The sequence below is a fragment of the Mustela putorius genome, unplaced genomic scaffold, assembly GCF_011764305.1.
Source record: "Mustela putorius furo isolate JIRA1106 unplaced genomic scaffold, ASM1176430v1.1 tig00000224_pilon_pilon_pilon, whole genome shotgun sequence".
Taxonomy (NCBI): domain Eukaryota; kingdom Metazoa; phylum Chordata; class Mammalia; order Carnivora; family Mustelidae; genus Mustela; species Mustela putorius.
In genome coordinates, this window is record NW_025421321.1 from 30092261 (window position 1) to 30110514 (window position 18254).

General features: G+C 44.1%; 1 long non-coding RNA gene across 1 annotated transcript; it reads left to right on the forward strand.

Moving 5' to 3' along the window:
- The first annotated feature begins 954 nt into the window (after window positions 1-954).
- On the forward strand, window positions 955-18178 carry LOC101692385. Its single transcript, XR_001177769.2, has 3 exons — window positions 955-1152; window positions 2379-2493; window positions 17509-18178. It is a non-coding gene; the product is annotated as an uncharacterized LOC101692385 (long non-coding RNA).
- The last annotated feature ends 76 nt before the right edge of the window (window positions 18179-18254 follow it).

An 18254-nucleotide genomic window follows, 5' to 3' on the forward strand; every position in this document is an offset into this window, starting at 1 on the left:
GCCATTGCTGTTCTTTTCTATTTGATTCCTTGTGTTCGTATCCATGGCTTTGGTGAAGTAAGGCTATGAAAGGTGAACGCCAAAATTCTTTTTTGAGGGGATGAAAACACTCTGAGCACTTTGTTGGGGATCAAACACTACATAACTGGGATGGTGTTTTGGAAGACGATATTGGAATGTAGTAGCTTCATCAAGCAAATGGAGAAAATGTTCTCCACCAGTGAATTTGATAAGCACAGTCCACAGGCAAAAGACAAGTCAACACAGGAGAAGAGTCAGAAACTTCCACCCTTTCATTGTCATCTGTTTTCCCTGCTGTATAAAATACCTAGAGACACCTCAGTAACATTTTCCCTATAGTTGGTGCCGTTTTTGCTGGACGGTGAAAATTCGTGAAAGGAATCAACATCCGTTTAATGATTGAAATATTGCGTTAAGCAGCAATAATATACACTTGCAAGCACATTCTTTGGTCATCTGTGATGATTATGTGAATAAAATGTAAACATCCCTGGACTGAGAACTTGGTAGCTCGTGCTACTTGCACAGGTGTTGGAAAGACGTGAGAACCAGCGTGAACCAACTCTGCAGGAGCAGAAGCTGAATACCGCGTGAAGAGGGCACGCGCGGCGCACACCGCCGCGCACCCTGGGCGCGCTCAGACCCCGCGCCGGTCGCACCGCAAACAGTGCGATCAAGTGCTTGTGGCGCGTTCTCCACCACCGGGGTCACCGAATACAGTCCGCCCCAATAACCCACCAAGAGGCGAGTCTCGGACGCCTCTGCCCCTGTCGCTCCCGCCTCCCGGATCCCGCACCCCGCACCGACCTTTGCGGCCTCCGGGCTTCTCCACCCCCCACCTCGCGACCCAGCCTCTCGGATCCCGGGCCAGGCTCCCGCTCCCTCCGCTCCCCGCGGCGGGGCGGGGCGGGGCGGGGCGGGGGCGGGGTTTCCTGGCACTTAAGCAGCGCCGCGAACGCTGCGATCCCGGGCTCGGAGGCCGGACACGGCACGGCATCGCGGGCCGGTGCCCTTCCTCGCGGTCCGCCGAGGGCGCGACGCCAGCGCAGACATGGTCGAGTGGGGTCACGGAGACCCGCGCTGGATCGTGGAGGAGCGGGAGGACGGGACCAACGTGAACAACGGGCGCTGGTGCGGCCGGGCGGGGGCCGGGGCCGGGGCTTTCGGGCCTCCTCCCTGCCGAGCGGCGGGCGGGACGGTGGGGCCCCTCTGCGAGCAGCCGGGTCCTCGTGCCTGCGGGGTGCAGTGGCCCGGCCTCTCGGGCGCCTCCCGGGCTGCGGAGCTCCCTCTGTGGGGGCGGGGCCTGCGCAGGTGCGGAGGATTGCCTCCTCCACCAGCAGCTCAGAGAGCGGCTGTGATTAGCCTCTGCTGACTCTGGAGACGGGGGAGGGGGCTTACCTGCACTGGCTGTGGGATTTCAGTTTCCTCCTTTTCAAAGTTGTTCTGGGCCCCATGAATGGTATCTGCCTGGCCTCTTAAACTTTGCGGGTCTGTGACCTTAAGAGTTCTCCTCCCCCTCCCACCCCTCTTGATGTTTTTGGAAGTTAAAATCTTGGGAGGGGGATGGGGGGTGTTGGATTGTATGTAGTGGAAAGAACAGGAATTTGGATCTCAGCTGTACATCTAGCCTGATGGGCCTCTGGTGAGCCCTGCTTTCTTTCTAGGAGTTTGAACAGTTGCGCATCCCCTTTGTACGTCCTCTGGGACCTGGGCTGATTTCTGCCTCCCTGGCTCTCGCAGGGTTTCGGGAAATGATGTGGCATCACTGGGGTACCCTGGGGTACCTCAGTGCTATCAAGCTGAGGTTGAGGCAGGTTCAGTGCAGAGCAAGGCCGTCAGCCTGTGAGCGGGTTACTGAGGGAGCCCTGGCCTCTCCTTTCCCCGCATTGTCACCAGGAACACACCAGCGACGTGTCTCATCTCATTTCCGCTCGCTAAAATGGGAACATTTATTTGGGAGGATCGCATGAGATAATAGATGCACTCGATGATTTTGTCCTGTTTTGATTAAAACTACTTCAGTCATTACTACCTTTTTGTACAGCCCAGACTTTGTGCATCCATTTCCAGTGGGTGAGATTGCTAGGCTCCTCTTCCCCCAGAATAAGCCAGTGTTTTTAAGCCAGAACACTACTTTGCACAGTGGATAATAATATCTTAAGGAACAGAGAAGGAATATTAAAAGATATTTGGTAGAAATCTGGTTTAACTTTGAAGGCGGCAGGGTTCTCAAGGCTGCCTGAGAGGGAATGGGCTGCCCTGGGCTGGTCCCGGGCATTCCCCTGACTCCGCAGTCTGGGCATGTGGCTACCAGCTGGGGCCTCCATTCACGGCTCTGTCCTTCTGGTCCCTGGCAGGACAGAGCGGGATACCAACAACTGGCCCCAGAGGAAGCTCTGTGACCTCCTGGTGGGCCTCATCGTGGAGAATGAGGTGGCAGCGGTGACATCTGTGAGCTGAAGCAAGTCGAAGGTGAGGGTTCTTGAAGCAGGCGCAAAGGAAAGCTGATTTTCTTCTATGAGTAGAACATCAGGCTGAGGTGGAAAGGTAACAGGGGGCTCAGGGCATAGCTGGGGGCTGGAGGCAGCCTGGGGGCCCAGTGGGCTCATGTATTATTCATGCATTCACTAGATATTTTTAGAACTCCTGATAAGGGCCTAGCACTCACTGGCCCCTGAATTTGGTGCGTGTAGTTTCAGATACCCTTTGGTCATGTAGAGTGCCTTGTCCAGCAAGCTGTTGGTTTCCTTTCTCCCAGCATCATTTAGAACTCTTTGATTTCAGCAGTACTCTTGTCTGCCAGGCACCTGTGAGCCCTAGACTTCTCTGGAGCTGCTGGAGCACTCTTCCCGGAGACAGCTGCCAGCTGACTCTTCTGGGTTCTTGTCCTGAGTGAAACCACCTGTCTCTACTATAGAAATTGCAGGTCCCTTCTTTGAACGGTCTCCCTTCCTGCTTTATCTTCTCCCAGAGCACTGATATTTGGTATCTTTTTATGGTTTCTTAAATATATTATTATTTTGTTCTCCTCCTACCCCCATTCCTCAGGGCAGGGATTTTATCGGCTTTATTGGGATCTAATTTACATACCGTACAGCTCACGCATTTAAAGTATACAGTTCATTGGTTTACGGTACACTCATGGAGTTGTGTAGCCATCACTACAATCAGTTTCAGAACATTTTCTCCACTCACAGAAACCCTGTACTCATTAGCAGTCACTCCATACTCTTAGGCAAACGCTAATCTGTTTTCTATTTCTATGGATGGATTCGCCTATTTCTAGTCTCCGTCTCTATGGATGGATTTGTTCTATTCTGGATGTTTCATAGGAATGGAGTCATAGAGTATGTGGTCTTATGTGACTAGCTCCTTTTGTAAAAGTTTTAATTCTTGTGTAGTTAACATAAATGTTAAATTAGTTTCAGGTGTATAATACCGTGATTTAATAATTCCATATATCACCCAGTGCTGATCATGATAAGAGTACTCTGTAATCCCCTTCATTGTTTCATCCATCCCCCAACTCCCCTCCTGGTGATTACCATTAGTTTGTTCCCTAGAGTTAAGAGTCTGTTTTTTTTTGTTTCTTAAATTCTACATGGGTGAAATCACATGGTATTTGTCTTTCTCTGATTTATTTAGCTTAGCATTATACTCTAGCTCTAACCATGTCCTTGAAAATGGCAAAATTTCATTTTTTAACAAGGTTTTATTTATTTATTTGACAGAGAGACACAGCAAGAGAGGGAACACAAGCAGGGGAGTGGGAAAGGAAGACGCAAGCTTCTTGCCGATGGGGGGCTCCATCCCAGGACCCTGGGATCATGACCTGAGCCGAAGGCAGAGGCTTTAACCCACTGAGCCACCCAGGAGCCCCTCTTCTGCCCATTTTTAATTGGATTATTTATTATAATTTTTTTTAATCTGATTTTTTTTTTTTTTTTTTTTTTGGTCAGTGAGAGAAAGCACAGGCAGGCAGAGTGGCAGGCAGAGGGAGAAGCAGGCTCCCTACTGAGCAAGAAGCCTGATGTGGGACTTGATCCCAGGGCGCTGGCATCATGACCTGAGCGGAAGGCAGCCGCTTAACTGACTGAGCCATCCAGGCATCCCTGGATTACTTATTTTTTAGTGTTGAGTTGTAAGAGTTCTTTTTTTTTTTTTTAATTTTAAAAATTTATTTTCAGTGTTTTTTAAAAAATATTTTTACTTTTTTTTTTTTAAAGATTTTATATATTTATTTATTTATTTGTCAGACACAGAGAGAGAGAGAGAGAGAGAGAGCGAGCGTGCATACACAAGCAGGCACAGTGGCAGGCAGAGGCCGAGAGAGAAGCAGGCTCCCAATGCAGAGCAAGGAGCCTGATGCTGGACTTGATCCCAGGACCCTGGGATCATGGCCTGAGTCAAAGGCAGCGGCCTAACTGACTGAGCCACCCAGGCATCCCTTTACTTATTTTTTAAAGTAAGCTCTAAACCCAACATGGGCCTTGAACTCATGACCCCAAGATCAAGTATATAGGGACTATAGGTGAGCCAGCGAGGCACCCCTATATAAGTTCTTTATATATTTTGAATACTAACCCTTTATCAGTTAGTAGGTTAGTAGGTGGTCCTTTAGTTTTGTTAATTATTTCCTTTGCTATGCAGAAGCTTTTTATTTTGATGTGGTCCCTTTTTTTTGAGCTCATGCAAGTCGGGGAGGGGCAGAAGGAAGAGAGACAGTCCTGAGGAGGCTCCACACCCAGCACAGAGTGGGAGGTGGGGCTCAATCCCAAGACCCTGGGATCGTGACCTGAGCCGAAATGAAAAGTAACCCCCTTAACTCACCGAGCGATCCAGGCGCTCGTTTTGATGTAGTCCTAATAGTTTATTTTTGCTTTTATTTCTCTTGCCTCAGGAGACATACCTAGAAAAACGTCCCTTTGACGAATGGCTGACGTCAGACATTACTGACTGTGGGGCACCTGGGTGGCTCAGTGGGTTAAAGCCTCTTCCTCCGGCTCGGGTCTATGATCCTGGGGTCCTAGGATCGAGCCCCACATTGGGCTCTCTGCACGGCAGGGAGCCTGCTTCCTCCTCCCTCTCTGCCTGCCTCTCTGACTACTTGTGATCTCTTTTTGTCAAATAAATAGATAAATAAATCTTTAAAAAAAAAAATTACTGACTATGTTCTTCTAGGATTTTTAGGTTTGAGGTCTCACATTTAGAGGACTGGATCCTCTCACTTAGCGTAACATTTTCAAGGTTCATCCGTGTTGTAGTGTGTTCCATTCCTTTTTATGGCTGAATGATACTCTGTTGTACAGATACAATGCACTTGCTTTATCTGTGCATCAGTTGATGGACATTTGTGTTGCTTTCATTCCATAGGTCATTTGGTCAGGGATGGATTGGTTTTGTTTCCAGGTCTAAATCACTGTCTGGAATGTTGTTTTCCTGTTGAAAGACTAAGTTTCTTCTCTGATGCCTAGTTCCTGGCTGGTTGCCAGTCTGTGCACGTAAATACTTGTTGAAATAATCATGGATGTGAAGACAAAGGTGAAGAGGAAGAGAGGGAGAGACTTAATTCTAGAAGGTTGTACTGAGTTAAAGTTTGAGCCTCTGCTCAAGGGTCCATTCCTTTCTTGAGGGTTGGGTCAGAGTCCCACAACAAGCTGGCTGTGGGCCTCTGCCCTGTTGGCCGCTTTGCTTGAGGCAGCCTTGAGCCCAGGGAGGTGCTCACGAAGCAACAAAAGATGTCCACTTCTGCCTTGGAAGCTTCTGACTGGGGTTTGCTCTTAGTTGCTCCCTCATTGTGTGCAACTGGCTGGATTGTGGCCGGGTCTGGCAACTTTTACCCCACCCCACACCCCCCAACAGGACTCTGAGGGTCCCAGGGAAGCTCATTGTCTTGTGTCTCTTCTGTCTCCCTCCCCTCAAAGCAGCAGCCTCTGCTTTTGGAAGGTAAGACTGAGCCCCACCAAGGCAGGAGCTGAAGGGGGGCCTGAACAGGGCCTGCCATGACCGCTTGCTCGTTCTTCTCTAGCAGTGAGTCCTGGAGGTGGCAAGTGGGACCTTCTGGGGAAGAGTCAACATTCTGGTCTTTTTTCTTTTTTTAACTGAATTTTATTTTAATTTTTCCCCGTCTTTATTGAGACACAGTTGACTTATAACATTGTATAAGGTTAAGGTATACAGCAGGATGATTTTATATATACGTGATGGAAATGATTACCGCAGTGAGGTTATTTATCACGTCCCTCTTCTCATATATTACAGTTTTCTTGTGTGGGTGTTAGGAACTTTTCAGATTTACTTTTTTAGCAACTTTCCAATAACAGTACAGAGGTGTTCACTGTAGTCATGAGGCCACACAGGACATCCTCCAAACTTCCTCTTGTGACTAGAAGTTCTCACGTTGGTGTCCCCTGACCACCTTCCACATCACCGGCTCCCTGCAACCACCAATCTGCTGTCTCTAGGAGTTTGTTTTTTCTAGATTCCAAGTACAAATGAGATCATATAATTTTTGTCTTTGTCTGACTTCTTTCACTTAGCATAATGGTCCATCCTTTTTGTCCCAGATAGCAGGATTTCCTTTGTTTGTATGGCCGAACAATATACTGTTGTGTGTGTGTGAGTGTATCCACCACATCTTCTTTATCCATTTACCTGTCACTGGACACATATGTTGTTTCCATGTCTTGGCAACTATAGTGCTGCAGTGAACATGGGGTGCAGATGTGTCTTTGAGATATTGATTAGCTTTGGATAAATACCCAGAAGTGGAATTGCTGAATCATATGGTAGTTCTATTTTTAATTTTTGAGGAACTTCCACACACAGTTTTCCACAGGGGCCACGCCAGTTTGCATTCCCACCCCACAGTGCAGGAGGATTCCCTGTGCTCCGTCTATATCCCCGCTAACACCTCTTGTCTCTTTTTGATCTAGCTGTTCCAGCAGCAGGTGTGGGGTCATACCTCATTGTGACTTTGATCTGTGTTTCCTTGATGCTCAGTGGTGCAGAGCACTTTTTCAGGTACCTGTCATCCATCTGAATATCTAAATGTCTATTTAGGTCCTTCGCCCATTTTTAATGGGATTATTTGGGGGATTTTTGCTGGCAAGTTTTCTGAGTTCCTTATATATTTTGGGCATTAACTTTTTATTATTAACATATAATGTATTATTTGTTTCAGGGGTACATGTCTGTGAATCGTCAGTCTTACAATTCACAGCACACATCATAGCACATGCCCTCCCCAGTGTCCATCACCCAGCCACCCCATCCCTCCCAGCACCCTCCCCTCCAGCAACCTTCAGTTTGTTTCCTGAGATTAGAGTCTCTTATGGTTTGTCTCCCTCCCTGGTTTCATCTTGTTTCCTTTTCCCCTACATTCTCTGATGATGTTCTATCTTGTTTCTCAAATTCCTCTAATCAGTAAGATCTTTTGATAATTGTCTTTCCCTGATTGACTTACTTCGCTTAGCAGGATGGGTAGTAACTTCTTATCAGATAAGGTTTGCAAATATTTTCTTCCATTCTGCAGGTTGCTCTTTCCTTTTGTTAGTGATTGTTTCAGTTGCAGGAGCTTTTTAGTTTGATATAGTCCTACTTGTTTTGCTCTTGTTGCTTGTGCTTTTGGTGTGCTATCCAAAAGTTATTGCAAAAACCAGTGTTTTCTTCTAGGAGTTTTATGGTTTCTGATCTTTAATCCACATTAAGTTAGTTTCTGTAAGTGTTGCAAGATAAGGGTCCAGTTTCATTGTTTTGCATGTGACTGTGATGTTTCCCTAGTATTGTTTAATGAAAAGACTACCTTTTACCACTGAGTATTTTTGTCTCTCTTGTCAAATATTAGTTGATCATATATGCATGGGTTTATTTCTGGGCTCTTGATTCCATTCCATTGGTCTCTATGTCTGTTTTTATGTCAATACCATACTATTTTGATCACTGTAGCTTTGTAGTAAATTTTAAGATCAGGAGTTGTGATGCCTCCAGTTTTGTTCTTTCTTAGGATTGCTTTGGGTGTTTGAGGTGTTTTGTGGTTTCACACAAATTTTAGAATTGTTTTTTTTCTGTGAAAAATTCCATTGGCATTTTGATAAGGTTATATGGAATCTATAGATGCTTCTATAGATTTTTTTTCTTCTCTTTTTTTTTTAGATTTTATTTTTTATTTGGCAGGGAGCACAAGTAGGCAGAATGGCAGCCAGAGGGAGAGGGAGAAGCAGGCTCCCCGCTGAGCAGAGAGCCCGATTCGGGGCTCGATCCCAGGATCCTGGGATCCTGACCTGAGCTGAAGGCAGCCGCTCAACCAACTGAGCCATCCAGGCACCCCTATAGATGCTTCTTATTTGCTTTCGTGTGCTAATTTTTAGCTTAGTGGTTTTTTTTGTTTGTTTGTTTGTTTTTCCTAACTCTCTTTGAGACAAAGTTAGGTTCTTTATTTGAAATCTTTTTTCCCCCCCCTTGATGTATATGTTCAGCACTAAAAACTTCCAGTTTAGATCTGCTTTTGCTGCATCCCGTAGGTTTTGGTATGTTGTTTCTATTTTCATTTGACTCAAGGTATTTTTAAAATTCCCCTTTTGATTTCTCTGAGCTATTGGTTATTCAGGAATGTTTTATTTATTTCCATGTATTTGTGAGTTTTTCAGCTTTCCTCCTGTTAACTAATTTCCAGTTTCCTACCATTATGGTTTGAAAAGATACTATAATTTCTATATTTTTTAATTTGTTGAGACATGTTTTGTGTCATAACATGATTTATCCTAGAAGACGTTCCATGGATACTTGAATAGAATGTGTATTCTATTGTTTAATGGGCTGTTTTATATATGTGTGTGAGGTCCACTTGGTCTATAATATTTAAATCTGCTGTTCCTTACAAATTTTTTTTTTTCTGGATAATCTCCATTATTGATCATGGGGTTTTAGAGTCCCCAGCTATTACTGTATTGCTGTTTATTTCTCCTTGTTCTGCTAGTATTTCCTTTATATATTTAGCTGCTTCAATGTTGGGTACATAAATATTTACTATTGTTCTATCTTCCTGATGAATCAGTCCCTTCAGCATTATATAATAACCTCCTTTAGGTTTGTTTTTTTTTTTAACCATTTTTTCTTAGTATTTTGTCTAATACAAGTATAGCTACTACTCCTTTTTGAGGGGGGTTACCATTTGCTTGAAATGTCTTTTTCATCCCTTGACTCTCAGTTTATGTGTATCCTTTTAAAGTTAAAGTGAGTCTCTGTATTATAGGCAGCGTATTGTTGGATCTTTCTTGTTTTTGTTTTAATCCATTCAGCTATTCTGTGTCTTCTGGTGGAGAATGTAATCCATTTATGTTTAAAGTAATTATTGATAGGTGAGAAGTTACACCATTTTGTTTTCTAACAGCTTTATAGATCCTGTGTTCTTTGCTTCCTCTTCTGTCTTCCTTGGTGAGCTGATGCCTTTTCATGGTGGTATGCTTTGACTCCACTATCATAATCTTTTGCATATCTACTATGGGTTATCCTCAGGTGGTTACCCTAAGGCTTATATGAAATATATTTATAACATGCTATTTAAGTTATTAACAACTTCGGTAGCATACAGAAATTTATACTTCTTCCCTCCTCAGATTGTACATTATTGATAATACAATTTACATATTTTCATATTGTGTGTCCAGTAACAAATTACTGTATTTATGGTTATTTTTATTATGTTTTAACTTTTAAAGTAGAAGTGTAAGGGAATTATGCAACACCATTGCAATATTTGATGATCTGACTTTAACTATATATTTACCATTACACATTGGGTATATCCATTCATATGGGTTTTACACATTCATATATTTTTATGATGCTAATTTTAAATAACCTATTTTCTATTTCACTAATGCTTTCTTCTGTTTGGTCAGTTTAGCTATTAAAGCTTTCTGTGGAATTCTTCAGTTCAGTCATTGTATTCAGCTCCAGGATTTCTGTTGTGTTTCTTTGGTTTTTGTTTCTTTGTTGAATTTCTCATTTTGTTCATGCAGTGTCCTCCTAATTTTGTCTGTGTATTTTTATAGTTCACTAAACTTCTTTAAGAGATTTATTCTTAATTACAGAATGCATAGTTTGTGGATCTTCATTTCTTTAGGATTGGAGCTTTATGAGTTTCCTTTGGTGGTGTTGTTTACCTGGTTGTTCATGAGCCTTAATTCCTTATGTTGGTATCTGCATATGTAAGTGGTTTCCTTTTCCAGACTTCATGGGTTTGCTTCAGTAGGAAAAGACCTTCACCATTCAGCTTAGTTTGGGTTAGTTGGTGGGTCATCTAGTAGCATTTGTGGTTGGCAGGGCATGCTGTCAGGGTCTCTAGTTGCGTGGGTCCGCTGCCCATACTCTGATCAGGGTTGGAGGCTGGGGCTCTACTCTCTGGGCTCCTTGGTTGGGTGGGTCTGCTGGTTGGGCTCTGTGTTCAAGCAGGGTTGCTGAGCAGACAGACACCCCGGCGGGTTGTAGCTGCTGGCTGTACTGCATGGTCACATGGGGCCTCTACATGCGTCTTACAGTACCCTCTGGTTGGGAGCTGGTCCCTGGATGTGTTCCCTGGAAGGGCAGTGCTACTGTGCAGACTCTATGATTGGGCAGGGCTATGGTGGGTCTCTACCATTGCTCCTGGTTGGGTAGGGTCTCAAGCTATGGTCCCTGACCACATGGTTTTGCTGGCTAGACTCTGTTCGGCAGGACCATAGGCAGGGCTTCATGATTAGACCTGGCCTCAGGCTGTGCTTTGTGATTAGACTGTGCCCTGAAGTTGGATAGGTCTGCAGGCTTCACTTCAAGATCAGGGAGCCACTGGCTATGCTCTGCTGTTGAGCAACGTTGCTGGCTGGGCTGGCTCGTGGGGATGGGCCTCCAGCTGTATCCTGTAGTTTGCTGGGGCTAGGGGCTGTGTTCTGTGTTTGGGTGGGGTCACTGTCTAGGCTCCCTGTCTGGACAAGGCCAGAAGCTGTGTCTGACGTTTGGGTAGGTCTGTAGCCTGGGCTTCAAGGTTGCTTAGAGTTATTGTTCCGGCTCCCTGGTTATGTGGGACCAGAGACTGTGCTCAACCATTGGGCAGGGCTGCTGGTTTGACTTCCTGCCCAAAGTGGGGCTGGAGGATGGAGTCAGTGGTGGTCCAGATTCTCTGGTCAGGCTCCTGTATGGTCCGGATGATGGGAGACTACACTCAGTAGTTGAGTGGGGCTGCAGATTTGCTTCCTTGACTGGGTGGGGTGGTAGGATGGGCTCCAGAGCTGGTTTCAGTCCGTTGACTGGGGATCCTAATCAGGCATAACTGCCAACTGAGCTCCCTAGCTACATAGGGCTACCAGCTCAGCTCTGCAGATGGGTGGAATTACTGGCCAGGATCTTTGCTCATGCTCTGCTGTAGCAGGAACATGGTCCAACAGGATTTTGAGTGTTGGTTAGTGGAAGTTTTGCCTTGTTTCTGTCTGTCTGATTCCCAGTGGTCCCTGTGAGCCGAGACCCAGGCAGGCCTTCTAGGAACCATCCCCCAATGCTAGAGGACCTAGAGGTCCACCTTTTTCCCCACTGAAGAAACCACAGCTCCCTGCTGGCATGAGGGAGGGGTGATTTGGTCAGTTTTTTTCACTTCTCCTACCCTTCTCATTTGGCACTTTGTCTCTGGTCCATAAGGGTGCATTCAGGGATTTTCACTGTGGTGTCTGGATAGCTGCTAGTTGTCTTGTGATGGGGACAGAAGTTGGGAATAACCTGTGTTGCTGTCTTGATGTCCCTGAAATCTGCATTTTGTTAATGAGAGAAATCCAGCTACGTGGAGTCCACACACATCTTCCCCAAGCCACCACCTGCCTCCCCTCATGCTTTCCCTGATTAGACCTCATTCCTCCTTTCTGGCCTCCCATCCCATACGTGACTCCTCTTCAAGATAGCCCTTTATCCTGCTTTGACCAGGTAAAGAATATGGGGAGAGGAAAACAGAAGCATTGGTTAAAGGCCCACTTCGCCCTCATGCTTCCACCTGGCCCCTAGTTTTGTGTACACTCTCCTTGGCCAGGTTTTGCCTCCACCTTCCTTGTTCCTTTACCACTGTTTTGGGCCAGAACACCTGTGTGGTGGCAAAGCCTTAAGCCTGCCTTGTCATCCTCTGTGGTGGTATCCTGTGAGGAAGGTGGGCAGTTTTGCATAAACCAGTTGTTACTTTGTAATTGAAGAACATATTTTATTTTATGTGTAATTAAAGAATCTGGTGCAAAGCACAAGGGATTGATTGAAATAATCAACCTTTCTGAAGAAAGTGAAGTAGATGACACTGAGGTGAGGTATCTGCTGGTTTCTTTTGTTTAAAAGGTCAAGTTTCTGCTATATATATTGGGCATTTGAAAAACTGTTAATAGACTGTGATTCCTGTACGGCAGTTTTGGTGAACTATTAGGATTTGTTTGCCAAGCAGGTGTGCTAGACTGTGGGAGGCAGGGTGAAGTGTGGAGCGGAGGGGTGTAGGAGGAAGAAGAGGAAGCCCCAGAAGCCCTGTGACTGGCCTGCATTCCAGGTGTGGGGCCCATACAGGTGCCCGTGCCCTCCCTGGCCCCTTCCTCTGTGACTCCGGGCTGGTAGCAGGTAAATGTGACCGTGTACGGACTGGAGCGTGCTCAGGTGGATGAATGGGGTTTTGTTTCTGCATCTTTGCGGTTTCCCTTTAATAGTGAAAATTCTCCACTTTAGCTGTCCCCTCTTTCAGTTATATTGCATGGTTTTGGTAAACTAGTTGCGGAGTTGCTTTTGCCTGGCTGTCCTGGGGGGTGGAGCTTTGTGGAGCTTCCAAATTTGGTTTTCAGGGACTGTCCTCTTGAAGCTGAGAAGCTTGCTTCCTGGGGGAAGAAGGGAATGACCATTTGTACCATTTGTTGATTTTCCAAACTAAGATAGTTCGACAGAGGGTCTTTTTGATTTGTGAACATATTTAAATGTGAATTCTTAACAAAGACAGAAAAACTAAACCATACTGAGATACATGCCTATGACTGGCCGTTAGTAAAGGTTATAAAATGCCATGAAAGTGGGGCTCAGACCCATCTTCAGATGTGGGGTTCCATGTTTAAGGGCTGTGATTTCACTTCACTATATTAAGACCCAGCTGGAAAGGTTTTCATCAGCATATTAAGCTGGCCTTTTAGATTCAACCCTTGGTGGCGTTACATGACACACTGGGACCCAGGACCCGGGATCAGGACCAGCTCAAGGGAATCACAGGAACACTAAGTATTTCAAACCAACACCTCTTTTCATTCTGAGCATACCACAGAAGCATCCCCAGGGCGGCATTCGGATGCTTCCTCCTTCCTGTCTGGCCTCTTCTCCCCCGCCCCTCTTGTTCCTTCTCCTCCTTCCCTCTGTCTTCCCTCCTTTCCCCGGTTCCCTCCACATCAAAAAAGTGTAGCTCCAAGGCCACTTTATTGTGGGAACTTGATTTTCCTAATTACACTGGCTTTGGGGTTCTAGACCAGCGCTGTTCAATAGAAATACAGAATTTAAATTTTTCTAGTAGCCATATTAAAAAAGTTAAAAGAAACAGGTGAAATTTTAATATTTTTATTTAACCAAATATATAAAAATACCATTTTAACATGTAATTAGTATCAAAATTACTGAGATTTCATTCTTTTTTTGTATTAAGTCTTCAAAGTCTGTTGTGTATTATTTTACACTTCTAACGCATCTCAAATCAGACCAGCCACATTTCAAGTGCTCAATAGCCAAATGTGGCTAGTGGCTACCATACTGGACAGCGCATTTCTAGACCCTGATAAAAGCCATGGGGTGACTACATCATCAATATAATACATATACATATACACATAACATTTTATATGCAAATTAAGGGGTTCACATTTTTAAGAAGTCCACTCCAGATTTGGCCATCAGCCCAGTCAAAGGACCTTTGATTTAAAAAAAAACCTTACATGTTCTCAAAGTCTGAAGAAATCTGGCACAACTCTCTTATATCCACTTCTTCCTCTTCCCCCAGGATCACAGCACTTCTCCTAGCCGTATGTCCTCATGTTGTGAGAGTACATCAAACCAGATTTTTCTTAGGTTTGTTATTTTTCTGATTTGTAGGTGAACGTGAGTAAAAAGAAAGGAGATGTGGATATACTGAAGGATCTTATGAAAACTGCAGGCACCGCCACGGTCAGGGAGGCTCTTGGAGATTACCTGAAGGCACTTAAGATGGGTAAAGAAGGCAACCCTTGTGAACCAGAGGATCCCTTTTCTATTTACCTAAGTTATGCTCTGTACTGTGGTCTGGATCCCCAGGTTAGGGTGATGTCTGTGAGGCTTCTGAAACAACTCTTTATGCTGCAGGATAAACTGTAATCTGGAGGTTGAGAGCTAGTCACAAGTAAGACCATAATTAGTGACTGTTGCTATCCTATACACCGCAAACTATTTTGCCTATGGAACTGCTGAGAGTTTTCTGGAATGACAATTCATTCAGTTGTTTGTATAATTACTTGTTCCAGGTTTATCCTCCCTCCTAGAGTGTAAGCTCTAAGGGGGCATGGAAGGTGTGTGTCTTATTCACTGCTGTATCACCAGCTTTTTGCACAATTCCTGGCATATAATAGGTGCTTATGAATAAATCTTTGTTTGAATGAATGAGTGAAGGAATGAGAGGCATTACAGATATAATTGAGATTTACCTAGATGGTATCTACACTGTGTGGAAGTGAGGTCATTCGTTGTCTTCTTCCCTAAATTAGCTGCCAGGCACAAGGACTGAGGGGCCTGTATATCCGCACCTCATCCTTGGACTCTGTTATCAAGGTATGAGGTGCTGCCTGGCCCACAGGTTGGAATACTGGGAGGCCAAGCTTTGGGAGGTGGTGGTGAAGCAATTAAGTAGGTGAAGGTCATAAAGCTAGTAGTTTTATAAAATGGGAGTTTTTAGAAAAAAACATTGAAAATATCATACTTTTATCAAGAACAAAATAAAAGAGGCATTTGAAAAAAAAGGCACTTGTTCCTATGGAACTCATGTTCATAATTAGTTTTATATGTTAAAAACATGGTAAGGTCTTGAAATTCTCAATGATATAAAATTCTTTATAAATATCAGTTCTCCTATTTTCTTATAAGCTGTTTGGATTTTCTGCCTTATTGGTGGTGCTCAAAAAGTTTTTTTTTGATCAAAATCACTTCTTGTATATTTCTTTTTAGAATTTACAATGGGAATGATTTTACCAAGGGAAGCCATGGCAACCCAGGAATTGACAGTTAAAAGGAAACTGAGTGAGAACACCCTGCAGGTATGACCTTTGAGGTCAGGATGCAGGGAGGGGTAAAAGGAAGTGCTTAATGAGGGTGCTTCAAAGTCCTAAATGATGAACTGGAAAAGGTTAGTGAGGAGGGCTGTTTCATTCATCTTTGCATCCCTTGTCGTTTTGGGGGGAAGTAATGAAATGAGACTTCTATTCTTGATGGAAGGGAATGTATACATAGGCCTTCTTATGAGATAAATACATAGTTCAAGACTGTGTGTCAAAGGTGGGGTTCTTTGGCAGGCAACGATTATAAACCAAGCAACTCTGAGGTTCACCTACCACAATGAAAAACCTCTCCAGCCTTTTGGATTGGGAGGTTTTAGGTCCTGTTCTTGGCCTCTGGTGTTGGGCAACTGACACCCTTTAGCTTTAAGTGCTATTGTCCTTTATCTATTTATCGTTATGCCCTTTGGGCCATTATGTCCATGTCCAGGAAGGATCTGGGATATTAAGCAATGGTCTGGGAGTGGAACAAAGCTGAAGAGCTCCAAGGAACAATGAGCTCTGTTTCACGGTAACCAGGATTGGTGGTGCTAAAAGGCTTTTCGTACTATTTCCACGTGTGTGGAACATGTAGTATGAAATTTGGGGACATTTTGGTATGAAGAGTGGGAGACTGCATTTTAAAATCTAAGTAGCTTGATCCCTGGCATGCTAGTTAGTTATCCTTCGGATCTCTTCTCTTCTTTGAGATCAAATCCCCATTGTGGTACTGCACATGATTGCACTCTTTGACGCCACTACAGAGCAACTGTACCGCGTCTTCACTGGGAAAGACGTAAGTAACTTCCCAAGCTAGGATCTTCAGTGCTGACACTGGGAAAAAAATGTGCCACTAAGAAGCGGAGCTGGTTTTCCACTTCCCATATGGCTATGTTCTTAACAACTAAGGGATCTATCTAAACGGTGGGGACAGAAGTCTTTAGGATGAGTCTTAAAAAATTCAAGGGAGTACAAGATGGGCATTTTAGGAAAATAGATTCACAGTTAGGGGATAGATTTTGGAGTTTTCTCCCACTGAGGGAGAGGGAGAGAAAATTGTAAGTAAAAGCTACAGATTAAGGATAAGGAAAGAAAAAAAAACCCAAACTACCTTAATTGTTAATACTTTGGGTTTAGGTTAAAAAGGTGATAGGGCACACTGGATTAACATGTCTGCTATATGTTTGCTTGGTTAGTTGGTGCAAAAATTTTCTAAATATCCTGCTGTACTAGAACTGAAAGGGAGGGAAATTCCTAATGTTTGCAGGAGCATCACCAGTGAGTATGTAGGACTGGGAAGTAAGCCTTAGGGTTAAAGAGAAGCTGGGACTGACTCTTCTGTTAATATGCTTTTTATTTTTTTAAGTAGTTTCTATAGCCAGCATAGGGCTTGAGCTCATGACCTCAAGGTCAGGAGTCACATGCTCTTCCCAATGAGCCAGCCAGGCACCCCAATATTGCTTTTTAAAATCCATGCTTTTAAAACTTGCTTTGTTTTTTTTTTTTTAATCTGAGCTCACAGAAACTTGAGAACATCATAAAGTTGGTCATAGTAAAGCTATGTGTACCTGGTTGTAAAACAAATAAAAAATGTTAAACATATTAATGATAAAGATGAAGACTTAGTTCTAAGCATAGTAGATGTGCTAATGCTTATGGTTTTAGAAGAAAGAAGTTGAATTCTTAACTCATGCTCCACAAGTTTCACATTTTGGCCACCTAAATCACTAAGGTCTGCATTGCCTCACCCCTGACATCAACTCTGGGTTACCAGTGTCACTGCACTTCTGTCCTGGAGGTCAGTGCTGGCATCCAGGAACAGTGCATTTTCAGTTGGTGCTGACATATAACCTGGAAGATGGGACTGTACAGTTGTTGACTCAGTATTTTAAGTGCTCAGGGATTTTAATGAAAGGATTTTCTGTATTGTAAGTTTTAAAAGCTGTTTTAAGGGAATTTCCCCTTTGTTTTAAGTTGACAAATAAAAAGATCATCATGAAGCGGAGATGTAGGAACTGGCCAGAAGGTATGTTACTAGTATTCTTTGTTTTAAGTCTAGAAACACTAAAGCTCACACCCATGTCCCGGCACCCTGACACACTATTAAAAAAATAACAAGGTGTAGTACCCTATGGACAGTTTTCCTTTGCGTAATGCTGTAATAAGCTTCTTATCTTCTTTCTAGAACACTATGCAAGAGTTGCCCTGAGCTTTGTGCCTATCCAGGGCAGACTGAATTACAATTAGACTGTTCAGGAGTTCCTGTCTGTAAAGAAGAGCATGAAATTCTGTTGGCAGAAGCAGCATTTTGAAGAAATAAAAGGTTTACTGCGGCTGACCACCCTAAATGGTTGAATTAGAAGATTTTATAAGGGTATTACTTTTTGTAAGCAGGAAAAATGTCTTCCCCATTATTTCTTTTAAAAAAGACACTCTTAATTTATAGTGGATGAAATCCATGAGTTTATACAGAATTCAAAGCACCGTTTGAACCTTTACTACAACTAGACTCTTACTAGATTAAAAGTAGCAAGCAACCTGGATATTGGGTATGAACCTTACCTCCCATAGCGCTCCTTTGAGGAGAGACCGAGCCGCTGGGTACAGACGGTTGCTGTTTCCCACTAAAGCTTGTCCTAGCAAGCTGCTTTCAGCTGTATTTTTAGTTCAGGCAGATAAAAAATAAATGGCACATCGATACTTTTCCTTTATTTTACGTCAGGGTTTTTAAGGTCTGTAGCTCTTAGGTAGCGAACCAGCAGCGCCTCGCATTTGGAAGCATGCCGATGTGAGGCGCAGCAGGCCTTGTCCTGAGGTTGCTCCCTACGGCAGTTCTGCACTCTGGGGGGAGGCCTCAAAGGCTCAGGGGTAAGTGACTTTTTGGACTGCTGCTACTACTATAGTGAAAGAGAATATGATGGAAGAGTGCTT